The 16125-nt window shown below is 38.4% G+C and overlaps 1 protein-coding gene across 1 annotated transcript in view; it reads right to left on the reverse strand.

The window, feature by feature from the left end:
• Positions 1 to 16125, reverse strand: part of CNTN4 (contactin 4) — a 434888-nt gene that overhangs the window by 294999 nt on the left and 123764 nt on the right. The window lies entirely within an intron of this gene.

Genomic DNA, 16125 nt, shown 5'->3' on the forward strand with positions numbered 1-16125 from the left:
GTATTCTTTTTCACTTTTTAATATATTCAATTAGCTCACTTGGCCATTGTCTGATGAGTTTTCAGACAGAAACACCAGTGGCTATGATGTAAAATGATATTGAATATCACCCTGCAGCTGACAGTTCATTTTCCCTTTAGCTATGATTATTCTGAAGGGCATGAATTGCAACTGCTATCCTGGAAAACCTTCATAACTGGCCTTTTGTTGATAGGTGATAGGATGAGACTGAATTCATTCAGGTGAATCAGGACTGAAGAAAAAGAATAAAGTTGGTTTGGGGATCTAGTTGAAGCCTGGCAAGGTAATTTCTTTTAAGGCTTTTACCCCAGACATAAACACACACACATAAACACACACACACACACACCCCACACACAGAAAAATTCAAAACAAAAACGTTCATGTTAAGGTTGGAATAGGAGAAAAATTAATAAGGTAAGATGACCAAACAGAATTCTATTTTATTATAGAGGAATGGGGACAGCCCATGACCTTGTGAGAACAAGCAGGATAAGGAATTAGAAAGACCATGAGCTGAGATTCAATGTCTTGAGTCTAATACTAACTCTAAGAACTCTGGAAGAATCACCTGCCTTCTCTGTTTTTCAATTTTCTCATCTATAAATTAATGAGATTAGAAAAGACCAGTGATTTTACACCAGTTAAAAATGAGAAAGCAGTCATGAATATTTTCCCATAAACACACACACATGAAATTTGCAAAGAAGACATGAATTATATTCCCACCACCATTCTCTCTCCTCTCTCCTAACTCCATGTATAAAATCCCACACGGTAAGAGGTTTAGATGAAGAAAATAGGATTTATCAAAGAACACAAAATAAAAGCATGGGATAAAAGTACACAAACATGCACTTTTTAAAAATACTTATATTTGAAGCTGGATATTTCGAAATCGAGATATTTACATTTCACATTTTCAACAATTACACAGATATATTCAAAACAAATTTAGATACTGGCCAAAGGGTGGCTCATTTCAACTCTGAAGAATTAAGGGAATTTTCTGCACATCTAGCTAAATGAAAAACATTATTTATCAAGATCACTAACAGAGTAGCAAGTTTGGTGGATTTTCTCTAAGAGAGAAATATTTCCATTGTTGTCCCAATTCCAAAATTATGTGTGTGTATATATAATATCAATCATCTCGATTCACTGGTGTTCCCTGATTTGAATTTCATACAGAAATATACAGTCTATTACTAGTAATTCCAAATAAGAATAAAACATAATAATGATTACTCAGGATGCAGCTGAGAGGCTGTGGATTAACATCTGTACTATTTCTCAATGTAGTCATGCCATATTTAAATAACAAAGAAATATTTTTCTGTGTATTTTGTAACAAGAATTGATAATAATGATGCTTTGCATTCACTATAAATAATACATTCCATCTAAAGTTTCTATTTTCTCATGGTTAACCAAGCTCACTGCCTGGATATTAACATTAGCATAAAGGAAACAGTGTTTCAGTTCTCATTTAAGGAAATCCACAGCCTTTCATGCATGAGCTATTTAGTTTCACAAAGATGGAGGGAGAGATTTTAGAAAGTTTAGCTAGCCAGGTATAGAAAACAGACATCCTAGCTTTTAAACCTTTAGACCGGGGTTACTGATATTTTTGAGAAAAAAGAGTTACTTTATTTCACCAAAACCCTGAAGTTCCTGGGTGAGACAAAGAGTCCTGAGAGAGGTGTTCTTAGATGAAACACGGGGGAAGCATCACTAAGTTTGTTCTATCTCTGTGTAGTGGCCACAAAGTGACTTTCAAGTGTCTTGAAGGCGCACACAAAAGACTGCGCGTTTACCATTTTCAAAGCCTAGCAGATAAAGTTCATCCTTCTCTTTGTCACTGTAAGTTGTTCTTTGTAACCAGAAGAGTGGCTGTGACTTTTTCAGTCTAAAGAGGTAAAGGAGTGTCTCAGCAAATGACAGAGGACAGGATTTAATAATCCAATATGTCTCAAAGTTAGACTGCAGACCACCTGCCTGTAATCATCATGCTTATTTTAGTAAATCCCAGTCCAGACTAACTGCACCAGAAGAACCTGGGGTCCATGAATCTGCCCTTTAACCGAGCTCTCTGGGTGATTCTTTTGCACACTCAAGTTTGAGAACTACTAACACAGACCCTTCTATTCCCAGTCTCTGTTTCCTAAGAACAGAACATCAGCCAACACTTGCTTTAGACCCACTCCTAGGCATTTTTGTTGTTGTTGTTGGGCAAAGTCTAACCAATACATCTTTGCTTGATAACATTTATAGAAATAATCTTAGCACATGCCTGGACTGAGAGTTGAGAGGGAAGTATCCGGGAACAGAAAACTTTAAAAATGACTTACACAAAGAAAGTGGATGAATTTGTCAAGGTCTGGTACTAAAGTTGGATAAACTAACCCTTCCTTAGAACACTTATAGTTGAACTCCAGATGCTAATTGTGAGGACCACTCCTCCACCTCCCCAACAAGGGCTGCCCTGAATTGACAAAGAACAGGCATTCTCAGAGAGACCCCTAGTCCATTGACCTACAGTAACATCTTATCCTCACGTGCTATACACAGCATTCTTGCTGTAACCACTATCTTTTATTTATAAGTAATGAATCTCTTGTTATTTAAGTGACAGGATGTTGGGATTGATGCTTCTACATTTGGGCCCCCAAAAAGGCGAAAGTTGCGCTAGTACGTCACCTCCCTAGGTGAGAAGGAGGGAGTAGTACGATTGCCAACAGCCCGCATAAGTCTAACAGAGTCCACCGATCTGAGCTCCAGCTGGGGGGATTTAGTGCACATACTGGTACATCATGACTTCTTGGGTTCTCTTCTCCTTGGTGACTATGTACGTGCCAACTGGTCACTAGGCTAACTTCAACCACTCTACCAGTATTCCCTAAAGTTCCACAACACCGAAATTCTCCTGAAATAGGATATGTAAACTGCATCTCTATACAGGGAAGGGAGAAGACCGAGGCTGAGAAATGCCTCCTTTCATGCTTCAACAAGGAATGGGAAAGCTTTGGGTTTTCAGAAAAAAAAAAAAAAAAAAAGCAGAGATTTTGTGACCAGAAACTTATTTATGTTAAAGGTCAGGCTACTATTGCATCTGTTCATCAAATATTGAAAATTATTGGAAAACATTGCTTTCAGCCAGTGATTCTCAAATGCCTTTTTTTCCCATTTGATCCTTTTCTTTCTAAAATCTATTTTTTTGGGGGGAAGAGAAAAAATCAATATGTTTGTCAGCTAACTTCTTCCTGCAAGTATCCCAGTAATAAAATGTAGTGTCAGGCTATTCCAAAATTTTTGGATTCCTGAAAGAGATGCATAGAATCACAGAATTTAGATTAGAAGACGTTATTTAATCCTAAACATATTTTCCCAGGTCACAGGCTAAAAATGTACTACATCTGTAATGGAAACAAAAATAATTTTTTTGCGTAAAAAAAATAACCCTCTAAGAAAAACAGTGATAAAGTGCCTTTCCGCAGTTAGGTGTCACTTAATTTATTTGCAGTTTTGGGACATTAATTATCTCTATTTTCTTTTTCTCTGAATTAATTTGACCCATTTCTGCATGCCCCTAAACTTCCCTCCTAGGCAAACTGGATACTACTTAGTTAGGCTGCCAGAAGCCAGGTTGGGCAAGGGAATTGGAATGGATGGGGCTGGCCTGAGGTTTTCTGGGCTGAAAAATAACACTGAATCTCAGGTTATAGTTAACTCTAGGAAGCAAGACGAGGCCCAAGTAGCAAGTCCACAGAGTGAGCAAGTATAGAGCGAAATCTGGATTCCAAGTGAAAGGTTAGTAAAACAGAACATGCAGAAAGCGGCAAGCTAGAGGGTGTGTGGAGCTGGGAAAAATCCACTGATGCTGAAGGAGTTCTTCTTCTTCTTCTTTTTTTTTTAATAGGGCACTGTGAACAATCCTACAAGGTAGCCAAGATGGGGGAAAGGCATTAAAGGAACCGAGCCAAATCAGGCAGCAGGTATAATCTCAGCATAAACATTTCATAGAAGCTATTTAGTGTTAAAAAAAAAAAAGTCTAGCTATACCTAAAATAATTATTTCTCAGAGTGGTCGAGAAACCGCCTCCATGAATACAGGTTGAACATCTCTAATCCGAAAATCCAAAATCCAAAATGTTCCAAAATCTAAAATATTTTTGAGAGCTGACATGAGATAGTGATACTTTGCTTTTTAATGGTTCAGTGTATGTAAACTTTGTTTCATGTGCAAAGTTATTAAAAATATTGCACAAATTACCTTCAGGCTATGTGAATAAGGTATATATGAAACATTTTAGACTTAGATCCTGATCTCAAGATATCTCACTATGTATGTGAAATAATCCAAAATCCAAAAAAATTCTGAAACCCGAAACACTTCTGGTTCCAAGCATCTTGGGACAAAGGATACTCAACCTGCATTACCTTAGTTCGGGGTGCTTGTTAAAAGATTCTTGAGTCCCTCCTAGACCTACTAGACTCTTACTATCAAAACTCAGGAAACAGCATTTCAGCAAGCACCTCTGTTGATTTTCACGCAATCTAAAGTTTGAAAACTAGTACCTCAAGTTGTGAATTGAGGAGGGACAACTTCCAGTCCTAAACCAGTTAAAGATCCCAATGAAGAAGAATCACCATGCAGAGTTTTGTTCTATGTGCTAGATCAATCACTCTGTGGCTACCTCGTCGGATGAATGCCACATTTTGCCTGCATGACCCTTAGGACAATGCACTTCTCTTCTAGAATTATTTCTATCTGTTGCAAACTCTGTGACTCAACTCTGCTGGGAAAAATATAAATGCAATAGTATGATTTCATCTTAGAAAACTAAAAATCCTAGATTCAATTCTGCTTCTCATTGCTGTGGCGTTCCCAGGTGTTGCACCTGATGGTTGTTTAGGCCCCTTAATCCTAATGGCAGGTAAGAAGTGCTGCCGTAACAGCCAAGAATCTGGGACTGTGATAGACAGTCAATCCTCCTATGACATCGAATAGGCTGCTTGATCAAACACCTGGTCTTGGGAAAAAAACACTTAAATGGCAACAGTCTCAATTTGGGAAGTAAACTCTAGGACACCTAATGGGGAACACAAGAGCTTGAATATAAGCTTAGAATACCAGGCAGGGAAGATTGCATGGGTTTAGGTATGAGTTATATCTGGGTCACATCTGGAGGGTAGGTAGATTTTGCATTATGCATGTACATAGCATCCTGGGGGAAACCAGAGTGGCTTGTCTGTATCCTGCAGAGCCCTTGACCAATCAAGAGAGTAACTGCTCTGTGTGTGTATAATCAGCGGGAACATGTTGCCTTATCGGACTGTAGAGCAAAGCACCAGGGACGAGGAAGGGGAAGTTCTTCCACTAAGCTGGTTTTTTGGGCGTGCTCCCAGAGTCCTGCTCATACTTCACTTTCTCCCTCACCACTCACATCAAGGGGGAAGCCCAGTGGGAAGAACCATTACTTTTTCTGTACCCAGAATGTTCCAACAAGGGCACACCCAGGGCCTACTGTGTCCCACTGGCTGCGAGCCTTCTCCTTCAGCCTTCCTAGTGATCATGGAAATTCATTTTGGCTAAAAACCTGTATGGTCAGCAGCATCTCTGTGAATCTAAATTACTCATAAAATGTATGGGCAATAACCTAAGGAAATTCAGAAACAAATGAAATACTGTAACAACGATTTTCCTGAGTGGGAGAATTCCTTTAAAATTGCATGGCTGATTGTAGAAATGATGATTGGACAGCTGTCACACCATCATTACAAATACGATTTAGTGTTGCTAGTATTTATAAGATAAATAGCAAGGGAGGTTCAGAGGCCCCACGCAAGTGCCTACATTGAAAACTAGGCAAGGTACAGCATTTCTTTTGAACAAGTATTCTATTTGGTTGTTCAGTTGAATAGAGCAAAGGCAAAACAAATATTAGAGGAGACAGACATGCCTGCTTAAAGGATAAAACGTTTCTTTGATTTGTCCTTGCTTCCGTCTTGGTTCTTTTAACCCCCTCAAATGAGCATCTTAAACAGCAAGAAACAGAGAAGTCTACCGATGGCTAGTGCACGTCTGAAGGCTCAAAGTGAAAGAAAACCCAAACAAGAAGTGAATTGTTCTCATTCTATTGCTTTGTTCTGTAGTTAAGAAAATAATGCTGCTGCCACCATAGAATGTGTCTCATATAATGAGGACCTAATCATACATAATGTCAGACGTTAGAAATAATGGCGGGGCAGGGGGAGTGTTAGGATGTAAAGGGGGTCTCTCCTTAGGGACAAATTCTGCATTGCTGAAGCATCTAAGGAGAGGCAAAGAACAGAGGTTTGTATCATCACATTCTACTCTGACCTGACCTCAAACCTTGACACATTTCAGCAACAATGGATTAATCAGTCCCTTCAAAATAAGTAATTGAGTAATATTGACGTCAAGCCCCAGTTATGACAAGAAAGATGCATTTTCAACAAATGAAAATACTCTGCAACTCATTTGGAGGCAAAAACTGACCTGAACTGATGTGAGGTTATTTATAATTTTAGTGTGAATATTCATATGCTTTGCTGCAGAATTAGAAATGTGTTTGATTATGCAGTACTGACCCAGACTCAGCTGGGGATGCTATTATGTAATACTGGGCATGTTTTATAGGCCTTATTTCTTTTCTAAAATACAAAAAAAATTCTTAATTCTCAAACATTTCTGACCCAAATAGCTTCTGATCAGAGTTTTGGGGCCTATACTACATTCTAGTTCCAATATTACATGGAGGGGACAAAACAGTGTGCAAAGCAGACATTGTCTTGCCCTTATGGAACTTTTATGCTAGAGGAACTGACAGATCACAATCAGATAAGTATAATCAACTTTATTTTTTTAATTAATAGACTTTATTATTAAGAGCAGTTTTAGATTTATAGAAAAATTGAGCAGAGAGTTCCCATATACCTCTTCTCCCTTGCACAGTTTCCTGTTATTAACATCTTGTATCAGTGTGCTCTGTTTGTTACAATGGATGAGCCAATGGAAGTGCATTCATATTAATTAAAGCCCACAATTTACATTAGGGTCCACTCTTTGTGTTGTACATTCTATGGTTTTGACAAATGTGTTTTGACATGTATCCACTATTACAATATCACACAGAATAGTTTACTGCCCCCCAAATCCTCTGCGTTCCACTGTAGCTAACTTTTGATTTATATTCAAATACATTACTATTTAATATTTACTCATGAGAACAAATAAGAGTACAGAAACACATGTGTATCTAATTGATTGGTTTCAGCTACATAAATCTAAATGGGATATCAGGTTCCTAATTTACTCAGTATTGCTTCCTTAGTGACATAACTCTGTAGTGGAAGTCTATGGTTTTTGCCTTAGTAGCCACTGGTCCTCTTTAGGGCAGAGTATTCCACTCTCTCCTTGGTGAGCCAACCCTCCCACCCTTTCAACCTAAGTAGTTTAGATAGACTAAATTCCTCTGCTTAGGTCAGCAGTGGCAGATAACTCAGGCTGGGCCAATGAATATTCCATTTCCATAGTTAAATCAGTTCCCAAGCATGTGACCTCTGTAATGAGACTCCACTGCAGGACTTTTCATAAAACTACTGAGGAAGAAAAAACCCTTTTTTAGTCTAAGATTGCTTGGTAGAAGGAAGCCTGGGACTTCCAGAGACTCCCACATAGAGAGTGCCCAATAACAGAATGAAGCCAAAACACAAGAAAGCAAAACCAAAGGATGGAGGCAGACTGAATTCTAATGACATCATTTGAGCTCAGCCTCTGTCCCAAGTAAGCTTTATACCTATGATTCCCAGATAGATGAGCAAATGATTACCTTCATTTAAGCTAATTTGATATCAGCTGTAGCTAATAACACCTCATTAACACTGTGTTCATAGAAAGGCACACATCAATTTATTCAGGGGGTTCATTTTTTCATGTCACTGGTCTTTCTTCTATTCCTCCTATTTTTTTTTTGCCAGTTCTCCAAAGGCACTTGTGTGTGTGAATGCACACAAATAGGATTTGTCCTCAGCAACATGCAGGCAAAAACCTTCTCTGGGTGGACCTATTCATTTGTGTGCCTGGACCTCAGCCTGGACACTCCCGTGGTGCACTGCTCCCTAGAAGCCGGTACCCTTGAAGCCTGTGCCCCTTCTGATATGTCTGGGTGTACAGGGCAAACCCCATCAAAATGTGTCTTTCCCAGGCCCTTCCCTACCACAGAACACTGTTTTATGCTAGAAAAAATACATATAACTGCATGTTAATCCATTCTGGAGGCTGTTAGCTTCAAGCTGGAATTCATACACTTTATGGTGGCCTTTTGAAAAGATCATTAACCTAAAGCAGTGATAATGCTTTCAATATGCTTTTGTGTATTCTTTGTAAGCATAAAGAATCTCCTAGGGAGACAGTTTAAAATGACAACTATAGAACTCCATGTCCTTCCCCAAATTTCTGATTAGCTAGATTTGGGGGTGGTTTGCAGGCATATTCATTAGAATCATGCACCCCAGGTTACTCAGGTACAGGTGATCCACAATCATGAGCCACTATTTAAGGAGGACAGAGTAGGGTAGTTTCAGCAACCACATTACGCTGTTTTAAGCACCTGGTGGCTGCCAGAACTGATAACCAAGGAAAGAGAGCACTTGAATGGCTCTCAAATCAAATGCTGGAAATGCCTCTCTTTTATGCTCTGAGTGAGCAGAGTGTCTCCCATCACACATGCTCATGGAGGTCTAGTTTTTGTTTAATAGGAGGTATAAATGATTCTGGTTTGGCTTCCAATGCTTTAGTTATCACATATTAAAAACGCTGTCATCCAGAGTTGTCCAAGCTTTTGTGGGACTGGGAGGAACAAACAACTTTTTTTCCCCAGCTATCTCTCCAAACCTCCCAGACCCAAAGCATCTTCCTCGCCTAAACAAAAGTAGGACCAAAGTGTTGAGGTTGCCTTTTCTACACTCAGTCATAATTTCACACTTTCTTGGAGACCATCTGCTTTAAGCCCTTCTGGGGTGAACTGCTGGTGTTCTTAACTCCTCAGTGACACCCTCTGCTCCCCCTGCCTTCCTTGACATTAAATTGCCCAAACACAGACCGCCTGCAGGCGGAACTTTCATGTTACATTCACTGCAGCTCCTCAACTAATATTCATGAACCTTTGCACCTGTCTCTTTGGCAGCTAACGTGCCCCACTTCTGCCTTTCCTTAAATGTTTCAGTTTTTAATTTGGCACATAGTGAGTGCATCACTACATATACGAGGAAACATAAAGGGGAGTAATCTGGGAGCTTTTCTAGCAAGACTTTGAGAACATATTTCTAACAGTAAAGATCCACTAAATTTGAATTTTGTATGCTTCTCTTTCTGGTTTGTAACTATTTTAATTAGTTTGCATATTGTTTCTTAGGAGGCAGGGCTATCATGATATCCACAGTGAAGCTGGGAAGGACAAAAAAATTGAGACAAAGTTCATGGCAGGCAATGTGCTCCAGATATGGGTCTCCCTGCTGGGACGTGGGTATTTTAATTGAAAAGTTGGTCAGGAAACTCAAGCCAGACATATTTTACATCGCTCACTGACTGAAACCAGAAAGTCCCATTAGGGAAGGTTAAACACAACCCATAATCAGTCAATTTAGGCATAGATGTGCTTAGCTTTGGAAAAAAAGATGCCTAGAAAACCACAATTCAACTTCAAATTTTCCTTCTTTGAAAGATAACCCCTGTGTATCCTATTTGGAGTCATGTAGAATAATGACAATAATAACCATCATTTGTTGAGTGCATAATAAGGTCAGGCTCTCTGCTAAGTAAAAATGCTTGTTATGACCTGTCTTACATAACAGAAGATAGACTGGACCTATCTCCTCCTCATTTAATGATGGAACAAAGGAGACCGGGAGACAAGTCACCCATATAATAGGTTGCAGAACAGGGACTGGAACTTGGTTTCTTCTAAGATCAGAGCCAAGTACTTAGTGGCACTATGATATACTATGGCAATTGCTCTCTACGCATTACCACCAACAAATACCAAATGAGATTCTAATATGCTGAGTGCTATGGTTTCAATGTTTTTGCCCCCTCCAAAATTCATGTTGATAGTTAATCCACAATGCAATAGTATTAAGATTGCAGCCTTTAGGGGGTGATTGGGTCATAATAACTCCTCCCTCATGAATTGAATTAAGGCCTTTATAAAAGAGTCTTCATACAGCATTGGGCCCTTTTGCCCTTCCATCCCTCCTGCCTCCGGAGGATGCAGTGACAAGGAATCACCTTGCAAACACAGGGCAGCCCTCACCAGACCCCAAACCTGCTGGCACTTTGATCTTAGAACTTCCCAGCCTCCAGAATGGTGAGAAATAAATTTATGTTCTTTATGAATTATATAGTTTCAAGTATTTTGCTATAGCAGCACAAATGGACTAAGACTCTGAGTAAAAATGGCATAGTTAATATGAATGATGAGCAGATTAATAAAATGTGGTGTATGTATACCATGGAGTACTACTCAGCCATGAAAAGGATGGATTAATGTCTTTTGCAACAGTTTGGATAGAAGTAGAGATCATTCTCCTAAGTGAAGTATCTCAAGAATGGAAAAAAAAAAAAAAAACCACAGGTACTCACTATTAAATCTGAACCAACTGCTGAGCACATGTGTGCACAGATGGAATAAAGCACAGTGGAAATCAAGCAGGGGGGGGGAGGGAGGGGCAAAAACCTACCTAAGAGGTACAATGAACACTACTGGGTGATGGGCACGCCTATAGCCATGACTCAAGCATTACAAAAGTGATCCATATAACCAAAAACATTTGTACCCCCTTAATAGTTTGTGATAAAAAAGAAGCAAATCACAAAAAAATGTGAATAACTTCAGATTTTTACCCAACCCCAGTTTTAGGGCAAGGAAAAAAGGTTTACAGAGATTAAGTGGTTTACCCAAAGTCACACAGACACTCAGTGATGGAGCTCTAACCAGAATCCTGATTTTCTGATTACAAATTAAATGTTTCTCATAGTACCCTAAGTCTCCTTCAGTTTATTATTTGTATAACAGTAGAACTGGTCCACTTCTACCTAGAAATACAGTGGGGAAGATGATGGAATCATCCCTTAGGAAGAGAAATAATCTATTTTGTCAATATTTATGTCTTGAAACTTTGGTGTAGAAGGAAATAATGAAAGCTTATTTCCTGTCAATAGAGAGCAGAATGGATAAATGTGATTCATCATATGCTGCACTCATTATGAATTCTTTCAAATTACAAAGTTGTTCTTTTCTGGAATTAGCAGCATATTGATGTACAGAGGGGATATTTTGTCCTAAAGTATCCTCTATAGAAAACTTCATAAAAGAGGGGATTTATAACCTTTCAAAATGACAAGCATAAAATTTGCATCTAATTATTGGGCATTCTGCCTTTTCTATGTCATTTTGTCATAAGGTAAAGTGGCATGCACGCCGATTTGGGCAAACACAAAGCAAAAACTCTTTCTGTGAAGGGATAAATGGCAGCAGAAAAATGCCATTGACTTGAATCACAGGCTTATTAAAAGTGAAGTAAAAATGTTTTCTTGGCTTTCTTAAGACAAGGTAAAAAGCAAGTTTTTGGGCCATTTGAATACGTTATCCACCTGTCCTCTTCATTTTACTATCAAGCAATGCTCAAATCCCTTCCCAGAGACCTCTAACCACATAGAAGGTGGATGACTACAATTTTCTCTACCTTTATAACAGAAGCATCTGTTTGCTTGAGCAATACACCAACTAAGTAAGAAGTAACTGACGGGATAATGGATTAACATCTTTCATTAATTCAGGTATTTACTGAGTAACCACTATGCACTAGGCTATATTCAACACACTGAGGATAGACAGAGAAGTAAATAAACGCGTTGCCCTAGGAGCTCATACTCTAGGCTGGGGGAGGCAGACTTTAAGTGATTTGTAGAGTGTGTAGAAAGGTGATGAGAGTTATGGAGTCAAATATATCAAGAAAGGAAATAGAGAGTCTAGGAACAGCATTGTAATTTTAAATAGTGTCTTTGTTCAGGCTGCTATAACAGAATACCATGCACTGGGTGGCATATAAACAACAGAAATTTATTGCTCACAGTTCTGGAGGCTGAGATGCCCATGATCAAAGTGCTGGCAGATCTGAGGTCTAGTGAGGTCTGCTTTCTGGTTCATAGAGGGCACCTATTTGCTGTGCCCTCATATGGCGGAAGGGTAGCTTTGTGGGGTCTCCTTCATAAAGGCACTAATACCATTCACGAGAGCTCTACTCTCATGACCTAAATCACTTCCCAAAGGCCCAGCTTCCTAATACCGTCACCCTGGGGCTTAGGATTTCAACATATGAATTTTGCAGGGGATAAAAACATTCAGACCATAGCAAAGAGGGTTGACAGTGAAGTCCTTTCTGAGAAAATTATACTTGATCCAAGACTTGAGGAAGTCTGAACAAACGATGAGGATATCTGGGAGGTAAGCACTACTGGCAAAGACAGCAGTAAGTGCAAGAGCTCTGGGGCAGTGGGAAGTCTCTCTCTCTCTCTCTCCATGAAAGTCAATGTGCCTTCAACCCCATACGCATCACAGGAGATGAAGTAGCAGTGGTGGCAGCATTATATCATGTATCAGTGCTTAATATGGCCATATTCATGGCAGAGTTCCCCAATCCACACTGCATAAGCTAAGGCAGGTATTATTGCTGTATCCTGATTGTATAGATAAACAAAGTGAGGCCTCCCCAAATCTACTGTATTGGTTGCTCTGGCACGACTATGATGTTTTTTTCTTTCTCTTAAGGGATGCAGATGGAATTAAAAAACTATTTCTTTTTTTTTTTTTTTTTTTTTTTTATATTCTTTCCTTTATTTTTATTTTATTTATTTTATTTTTTTAAATTTCAGAATATTATGGGGGTACAAATGTTTTGGTTACCTGAATTACTTTTGTATAGTTTGAGTCAAAGTTGTGTGTCCATCACCCAGATAATGTGCATTGCACCCATTAGGTGTGAATTTACCCATCCCCTCTTCTCCCCTCCCACCTGCATGATTTCTGTTGAATTTTACTACTATATGTACACATGAGTGTTGATCATTTAGTTTCCATTTAATAATGAGTACATGTGGTGTTGGTTTTTCCATTTTTGTGATACTTCACTCAGGAGGATGGTCTCCAGTTCCATCCAGGTTGTTACAAAAGGTATTAGTTCACCATTTTTTATGGCTGAGTAATAATGCATGGTATACATATATCACATTTTGTTAATCCACTCGTGTATTGATGGGCACTTGGGTTGTTTCCACATCTTTGCAGTTGTGAATTGTGTTGCTATAAACATGTGCAAGTGTCTTTTTTTATAAAATGTCTTCTTTTCGTTCGGGTAAATACCCAGTAGTGGGATTGCTGGATCATATAGTAGTTCTACTTTTAGGTCTTTGAGGTATCTCCATACTAGTTTCCACAGAGATGGTACTAGTTTCCAGTCCCACCAGCAGCGTGTAAGTGTTTCTTTCTCTCCATATCCATGACAGCATCTGTTGTTTTGGGACTTTTTGATGAAAGCCATTCTCACTGGAGTTAGGTAATATCTCATTGTGGTTTTGTTTTGATTTGCATTTAGAGATGTTGAGCATTTTTTCATATGTTCATTGGCTATTAGTCTATCTTCTTTTGAAAAGCTTCAGAAAAGACCTTGAATAGCCAAATCAACCTTAATCAAAAAGAACAAATTGGGAGGCATCACTTTACCAGACTTTAAGGTATACTACAAGGCTATAGTAACCAAAACAGCATGGCACTGGCACAAGAACAGAGACATAGACCAATGGATCAGAACAGAGAACCCAAATATAAAACCATCCTCATATAGCCATCTGATCTTTGACAAAGCAGACAGAAACATACAATGGGGAAAAGAATCCCTATTCAATAAATGGTGCTGGGAAAATTGAATAGACACAGGTAGAAGACTGAAACAGGATCTGCACCTCTCACCACTCACAAAAATTAATTCAAGATGAATAACAGACTTCAACCTAAAACATGAAACTATAAGAGTTCTAGAAGAAAATGCTAGAAAAATTCTGTAGATATCGGCCTAGGCAAAGAATTTATGAGGAAGACCCCAAAGGCAATCACAACAACAACAAAAATAAATAAATGGAACCTGATTAAATTAAAAAGTTTCTGGACAGCCAAGGAAACAATCAATAGAGTGAATAGATAACCTACAGAATGGGAGAAAATACTTGCATTGTATACATCTATTTCAAAAATATCAGTTTCTAATAATACCAGTGGTTAAGTATCAGGCTCTGTCTCTAGGTTTGAAGCCTGACTCTTCCACTTACTAACTCTGTAACCTTGTGCAAGTCACTTAACTAATCAACACTAGTGCGTTCTTGCATTCTGAAAAAAGGGCATAGTTCAAATCAACCTGATAAAATATTAGATGAAAATGTGTGTGTTTGTACACACACTTGCACACATACCTCTTAAAATCAACCAGAAGATACATCTAAAATGGTATTTGCATATTTTAAATGATCTATTTAATATTATATATCTTATTAAGATTGAAAATGTCTCTTTTTATACTTTAATAAGTGCCATTATCACTACATAGTTTTCTGTGTACAACTGTCAAGTATTCAATAATATCTGATTACTTTGGCTTAACTGTCAAAGTCTCTACTGAATGGATCAGAAGCACTTTTGAAATCTGGTTAAAATAATTTACCTGGTTGTTCAAACAGTTCAGTGAAACAAGCTAATAAATTGACTTGGCTTACAGTCATACTCTCTCAATAAAAGTTTGTTGAATAACAAAATGCTGCCACACAACTACCTTGAACTAAATGTAACTCTTTAGAAACCACCATTATGAAGATATTTCTGGCATAAAAGACATTTTATTTAATTGAGATGAATACAGTTAATTCAGATTATGCTACAATATTCCTTTGTTCATTGGTTTGTTCATTTAAACTATGGCTAAGAGAGATCTTCAAAATAAGCCAGATTTGCAACCCAAAGACCCACACAAGATTGAACAATTTTTCCTTTTTCCTTTCAGAACTTGGCAGTGTACGTAATAAATATGTGTTTAATGTAACAAAAAACCTAAATTATATTTCTAAGATGCCCAGAATATAGCTGATTTTATAAGTGTAAAGCACTACCACTGCAAACATTACCAAAGTCTTATATATAGCATTAATTTTCACCATCTATGAAAAAAGAGTTTGCAGAGCAAACCTCAGACTAGTCTCTATGGAATTAGGACTGTGTGGAGCCCAAATTAATGAGACTTTATAGCATTTAAGCCAGAGGCAGAGCTGGTCCCCGGGAGGGTCTCTGTCTTCAAATTAATACTGCCTACTTTGGTTTTGCACAGTCTACAAGTGTGAACAATATCCCATCAAATAAACAAAAGTTTTCTGAAATCGTGGGGGTAACTCTTTCAAAGCAAAGGATAGGATTTAGAAAAGCTTGATTGTCCCTCCTGGGGTCATAGTACCTTTCCCCCACTACTAGAACATATGGGTATTGTCCCAGTGCAGCAAGTAAAGGGAAGATGTTTTCTTGCTGATTTGCTTGAGTTCTTTGTAGATTCTGGTTATCAGCCTTTCATCAGATGTATACAAAAAACTATTTCTTAACAAAATTTCTCAAATAGAATATGCCAATATCTGCGAGCTATTTACAGGGATCAAAACCATGGACTCCAGACCATAGTGGTTGGGTTCAAATCTCAGCTCTACCACTATGAGACATTAGGTAAGTTACTTAGACTTTGTGCCTCAGCTTCCTACCTTATACGGTTGTGAGTATTAAATGCCTTAATATATTTAAAGTGCTTAGAATAGTGTCTGGCACCTAATTAATCCTACACAAAGATGGAAACACAAAATGTCTGCAGATTCCCTCAGGGTGGTATTGAGGATACCAGAGGGTATTGAGGATATGGAGGAGAATGTGCCCTTGTGACTTTTTAGTGCTCCTCTAGTAGGTAGGAAGACACACACCTGTCCCTCAGTGGTCCAGA

The sequence above is a fragment of the Lemur catta genome, chromosome 18 (assembly GCF_020740605.2).
Source record: "Lemur catta isolate mLemCat1 chromosome 18, mLemCat1.pri, whole genome shotgun sequence".
Lineage (NCBI taxonomy): Eukaryota > Metazoa > Chordata > Mammalia > Primates > Lemuridae > Lemur > Lemur catta.